Here is a 6,000-nt window from a genome sequence, read left to right as displayed (position 1 = left end):
AATTCCAATTGAAACGTTCGATGCAATAGTATAACGAGTGGCCTAGAATGTTCCTAACACAAACTAGTATAACGAGCGGATGAAAACGGTCGTAACATCTAGATTAAAACATATTTGATATCGATTAAAGACAAAACATGACTAGTATATTAACGAGCGGCTGAGAATGCTCTCCAAAGAACTTGTGGGCGAGAAACGAAGTCCAGTTGCACCACACAAAAACAAAGTAAAAATAATAAAAAGAGGCGCTGAAATAAGATTTGGTACCTGGTTTTGGAAAGAGATCCAATGAACGGTAGCCCTGTATTTGACACCGCATCAGTGTGGGTCCCTGAATGGCGGTCACACATCCATTCATCATTACTGTTGAGTTTGTCCGCGTGGACGAAAGCCGTGGTGGACAGAAGCAAATTTACCACACTTGTTCTAGTTGCTTCTTGAAGCACTGCATGTGCAAAGGCATATCCCATCTCCTTGCTCAAAAACAATTCTTCATGTAAGTTCCAGAGCTATTTTTCTGTTTAAATTAGCTGTATTGGTAGAAGTTCAGAACAATTGTTTGGAAATAAGCATGATTTGTTGCAGTCAATTGCAAACCTGTTTCAGTTATTGAATATGCAGCATCATTTATTTGAGTCATGTTGGAAGATTGGTGGCGAGACTTAGGCCTCAAAGGGTAGTCTGTAGTTATTAGGTGTGCTGCAACACTCAGCGGAAGCCAGGGTATCCCAGTGGCCCAGATATTGCACCTTATCATCCCAGCTCTGCAAATTGTATAATCTCAATATCCTCATTCATTTAATTGTCTGTGTTGCTTCACAGGTTCTAAATCAAATATGCCATCACCTCCTTACAAACAAAATCATCAAGAGCGAGTTTGTCCTTTCAGACTGCTTATATTGTGTTTAGATTACTTAGATTGCTTTTTGTTTTGTTTTTGATCAATGAATGTGAACATATGATAATTAATCATATTTCGAAAAATCTTTGTTGCCACAAACGACGACAACAAATAATAGATTCAAATGATTAAATATCAAGAAACACTCATTTAAGAAAAGTCTTCGTAGCTGTCATTTTGATTTCTTGCCTCCATGTCTAAAAATGTAGGTCGTGACTTCTATAGATTTTCCAGATTTGCTACTGGAGACAATAGACCAATCCGCAACTTCTGAAGAGTAGAATCCATCTGAACCAATGGCATCTACTTCCCACTGGAGCTGCAATTCGTTTTTGAAGGGTTGCGAGTTACAGCAGGGGTGGCAGGGGTTAGGCTGTCCACCCCCCCACATTCGGAGTCCAAGGGGGAAGATGAGATCTTTCATCTGCTTCAGTAGCCTTTGCAGTAATCGTATCTGCAAACAGAGGTGGAATTTTCAAGAGACTTGACCGCACGTCTAGAAGGAGAGAGGGGTTCCTCCATTGGAAGCTCTTTTGCCTTTCTAGAAGATGAAAGAAACTTAAAAACATCATTAGATTCCTGCTAACCTAGAATTGTAAAATGTTGGGGAAGAGCTGCTTTCCACCAAGAAGCATGGCTTTTAGATTTGGATTGGAGGCTCGGGCAATCAGCAGCAACATATCCAGTTACATAGCATCTACGAGACTACGACAATGGAATGGAAAACCCTCATAGTCCAAGAGCTGCTTCCATGAGTGGTCTGCCACGTTTCGTACTATATTTGCTGGGAGATCAATTGTTTAGGTTCACAAGAATATGGGCATAAGTAGTGTGGGTAAAGGCAGAAGTGGCTTTATTAGTCATCAAGAATCTCCCCAAAGACTCTGCAACTATTTAGAATCACCAATTAATTAAGAACTGAAGAGGAAGGTTTGGAAGTTGAACCCATACTAGCATAACATTAAAATATTTAGCTGAGGGATTGAAGTTTGGTAGTTGGTACCAAAGCTTTAGCAAGAATGAATGTTGCCTCCATATCCCTATTGAATCAAAGAGAATAGCATTTTGATCCTTGGTCGATTCAAAAATCACAATAAGAAAAGTCTTGCCGACAGGGGTAAATTTCCATATCACTTTTCATGTATGGCCACCATATTTTAAATAGCTAGTTGTGTAGTGCAGAAATGCTAGACTAGAGACAATTTAAGTGATCAATTAAACTGTTTTTGGAGAAATAGTGCTCTCTTTCTATCATTTCCTTCCCAAAAACCAAAAGAAGGGAGGCCTTGGTACAAGAGTGGCTTAATCCTCTCCTTGGAGTAAACCCATGAATCCTTTTTGATGGTAGCTTCTTCATTTCTAGAAGCCACAACTCTCTAAGCCAGCACAACTAAGTAAGGATTTTTAGGGCTGGCTTGAAACTGAAATTTTAGGCATTTGAAACCACAAGAACCTTCATGGCACATTCCATTTTTCATAATTTTGTCGCTTACTCAACCTACATCGCACTTGCTTGTTCAATTGCATCTATTTGAGAGTCTTGTACTATAGCATCCAATGAAGGAAACCAAATGCCATGAATGATCTCCCCTCTCCTCTATGCCCCATGGATTTTATTTGTATAAAAGGTTGGAACTGAATACTCGTTTGATACCTCTTGGTGGCTCTCATTATGGGCTACCATGGGGTCGTCCAAGACTTTCCCTACATCTGCACAAAATTCCTAATCAAAGAGGAAACTCTTTTTCTTGAAATTACTTCCTTCAAAGAGGACCCTATAGCCACCTTAGCATCTTCCACCACTTTAATAGATGACTTTCATATTGTTAAACTAGGCAAGCAAATGAACATGGAGAATCCATTTATGTCTCTACATTTGGAATTGACACAACCAACTTTGATGTGAATTCCCCTTCAATAGAGGCTTTCAAATGAGATTGGCCCCAAGACTCCTAAGCCTTAATCACTCAATATTTCCTTGACAAACCTTAATGTTGCCATATTGTTGCAAGTAAAAATGGAATTCAGCCATTTGTCTAAAAGTCAACCCTTTCTAAGAGGAGCCTTGAAGGCTTGCTTGTGACATGTCGAGGCACTGAACAACCAATAGATCACCTATAACCAAACATCCAAAATGCAAATAGATACCACACTACTACCATACACTACACCTGACAAACAAACGTCCAAAATGCAAATAGATGCCACATTGGTACCATATACTATACCCAACAAACAAACAATAGAAGCCACCTCATCCTTACCTTACGATAGGATTCCCACACTTACAATCTTGAGGTTGAAGATTACACCTCAAGTCAAACTAGCATGCTAATACTACATTTGCTACCGGTAATAATGACATTCATAAGAAATACTTGTCAAATATTTTGGAAATAGAGCAAATGGTCCAAAAGGGGAGATTAGAAGTTTATAGGTGTTTAAAATTTAAACATTTGTTGAGATCTCCCCATGAAGATGGGAGCCCATTGTACAAGATTGTAATTGGATCCTAATCTATCCCATAATTTGCTTTATGATCTTCCATCATAATTGAATGCCTATGGCAATGAGAGAATATTATCTTAAATTGTGTGGAGGGAGTGGGCTTCCTCTAAGAATCTCCCAAGCTGCTTGTTGGGACAAGAACCCCTTTTTAGTGAATTGACCACAGTAAGAGAGTCCCCTTCACCCACAGGTTGTTACACGCCAATTGATGAGGCTAACACCATCCTAATTCCATGTCACCATTTTTTCCATGTCTTAGAAATACTGAATCATTGTGAAAAAACCTACTGCCTTCCTTATAAAGGACAATCCTTTTTCTAGCACTTATTGAGTTTCCTTGAGAAGTCCCATAAAATTTAGTTTAAACCAATTAGAGGATCCCTTCACTCCTTTTGATAAACTTGATCATGCTTCTTGCACCTTAAAAGGAGAGAAAAATATTTCCTTTTGTTAGAACTATAGCCTCTTATACCTTTAATGGGGTCTTTTTGTTTCAATGATGATGCCATGCTCTTATGCATAGCCAATCTATTTTTGCTTGTCATTTTCAGTTTAGCAACATTACAAAGTCATTGATGACACTACAACTATCATTCCTTCATTCTAAAGCATTCAAATTACCTATTTGCGGCGTTGCTTTAGGTTGCAGTTTCTTTAGTTACAATGCTAATCAAAGTATGATCACGATCATCCTCTAAAATGGGGCTACATTGCATTTATATAATTTCTAGAGGCATCCTATGACTTTAATAGTGTAGTTTAATATCTTATAAATAATGTGTCAACTCGTTATAGTGTTGAAATGAGAACATGTGTGCACTAGCAATTTTAAAGGTCAATATGTCAAAATGAAAGATCACTCACCATAACTAAGAATTTGTCAAGTGCTTGATATTTTGTTCTTTTAGTTGAGTTTCCACAACACATGTTTTATACTGCACACTAATGTATGATACAATAGGGTACCATATGGATATGACATATCTTCGAAAGAATGTACTTATTAAATCCTTTGACTATAATAGAGTGATGTGGTGTGTGGTTGTTTATGCCTAAGAGTATAACCCTACATATTTAAAACAAAAGCCTATTGAAGGGTTCTTTAATGCAATCAAGGATAGGGAGTGAAATCATTGGTGACTTTGTAGTTGTAAGTAACACAAGGAGATGAGCTATAGTACAAATCTGGAAAAAAAAACTTGGTCATTTATAAACAAAGACTTGTACATTCATTTGATCTCTCAAAAATTTGATAGTCTTCTCAATAGAGCACTTTCTTCCTCTTATCCTTGTAATGAAAACAACACACAAGAGTCCAACAATACAACCATAGAGTGTTGCAACACATTTTCTCCTTTCTCTTTCTTCGAGACTCCAATCAATCTCCCCTACAATACAAACAACAATGGAACATTACGATCAACTTTATTCCTGCAATACAAACAACTTGTGATCAACTTTTCATCCTCCAAAAGACATAACAATCAAATCTCCAACACACTTATTTGTAAACCTTCAACCAAGAATTACATTGCACCATAAAGAATCCGTCATGCAACATAATTAGTCACATGGGGGCATGATTCCCAAGAGGAGTTACAAAATCATGAATTTCCACTCTCCTTATGCATTTCCCCTAAATGATGTGCACCCCTCTTCATGGAATTTGGATCATCATTGGAAAGTCAAATATGCTTTTAGAATGTAAATCCCCATGTTGTGATGTGTCATAGATGCCTTAGAAGTAACTCCCCACTTAATAAGGTTCATTGATGCCTTAAAATGTAACTTCAATGTAACGAGGCATCATAGATGCCTTACAATGTAACTCCCACTTAACAAGACATCATAGTAACCCCCAACATTATAGGTCTGTCACAAATCCTCTTGCAAGTTGGTCCAAGTTGCATGTCCAAGTTTTAACTTTTTTTAGAATGGTTCATGTAGACTGTCCAATTCACGAGGAGTCAATTTACAATATGATATATATTTAACACATGAGGAAGGCCTAGAGAAGTCCCCCTTCCATGAAAGCCATGGGCCATTATTTAGCAACAAACCTAGGAAATTTAAAAAATGGTAAATAAATATACTTATTGATGCTGATTAATTGATCTGGGAACGTTCCTGCATCATTCCCATATTCTTGAAGTCAATTCATCAGGCTTAGTCCAAACAAAAAACAGTCTCCATCTAAGACATAGTCGTGACCAGTTCATGATAGTGAGGTCCCTATCAATAATTTTCCCTTGTATGCTTTGTGATAATTTCCTTATCATTACAATTATTCTATGAATATAGCTATCCCTAAGTCGATTGTTTTGATCCACTTCTCACCGAAGTGAGTCAATCCAGCCATAATCCAATCAGGTTACAATCTTTACCTTTCTAAATTAGATGATTAGGTTTCTGTCTTGAGCCCATCTGGAGCATAATCCTTGATGGCACATGGTTAGATATTGAGAATTCTTATCTGCACTTCTTTTTTGTGAATGCCTTTTATGATTTGCTCTTTCCATTCTTTCACTATTTCCATCGCTATACATTAAGGTTTATGAGTGATTGGACATTCTAACATGGAAAGAGGACGG

General features: G+C 37.5%; 1 protein-coding gene across 2 annotated transcripts in view; it reads left to right on the top strand.

Annotated features, from left to right (window-relative positions):
• Positions 1 to 270: 270 nt before the first annotated feature.
• Positions 271 to 6,000, top strand: part of LOC131031105 (uncharacterized) — an 85,165-nt gene continuing 79,435 nt past the window's right edge. The window contains exon 1 of one of the 2 annotated variants that reach the window (XM_057962138.2): positions 271 to 496. The gene's annotated coding sequence lies outside the window, so the exon portion shown is untranslated. The other variant, XM_057962140.2, reaches the window with a different exon arrangement.

The sequence above is a fragment of the Cryptomeria japonica genome, chromosome 7 (genome assembly GCF_030272615.1).
Source record: "Cryptomeria japonica chromosome 7, Sugi_1.0, whole genome shotgun sequence".
In the NCBI taxonomy this organism is placed as follows: Eukaryota; Viridiplantae; Streptophyta; class Pinopsida; order Cupressales; family Cupressaceae; genus Cryptomeria; species Cryptomeria japonica.
Note: the sequence above shows the minus strand (reverse complement) of the source record. Positions and strands in the feature narration are given on the sequence as shown.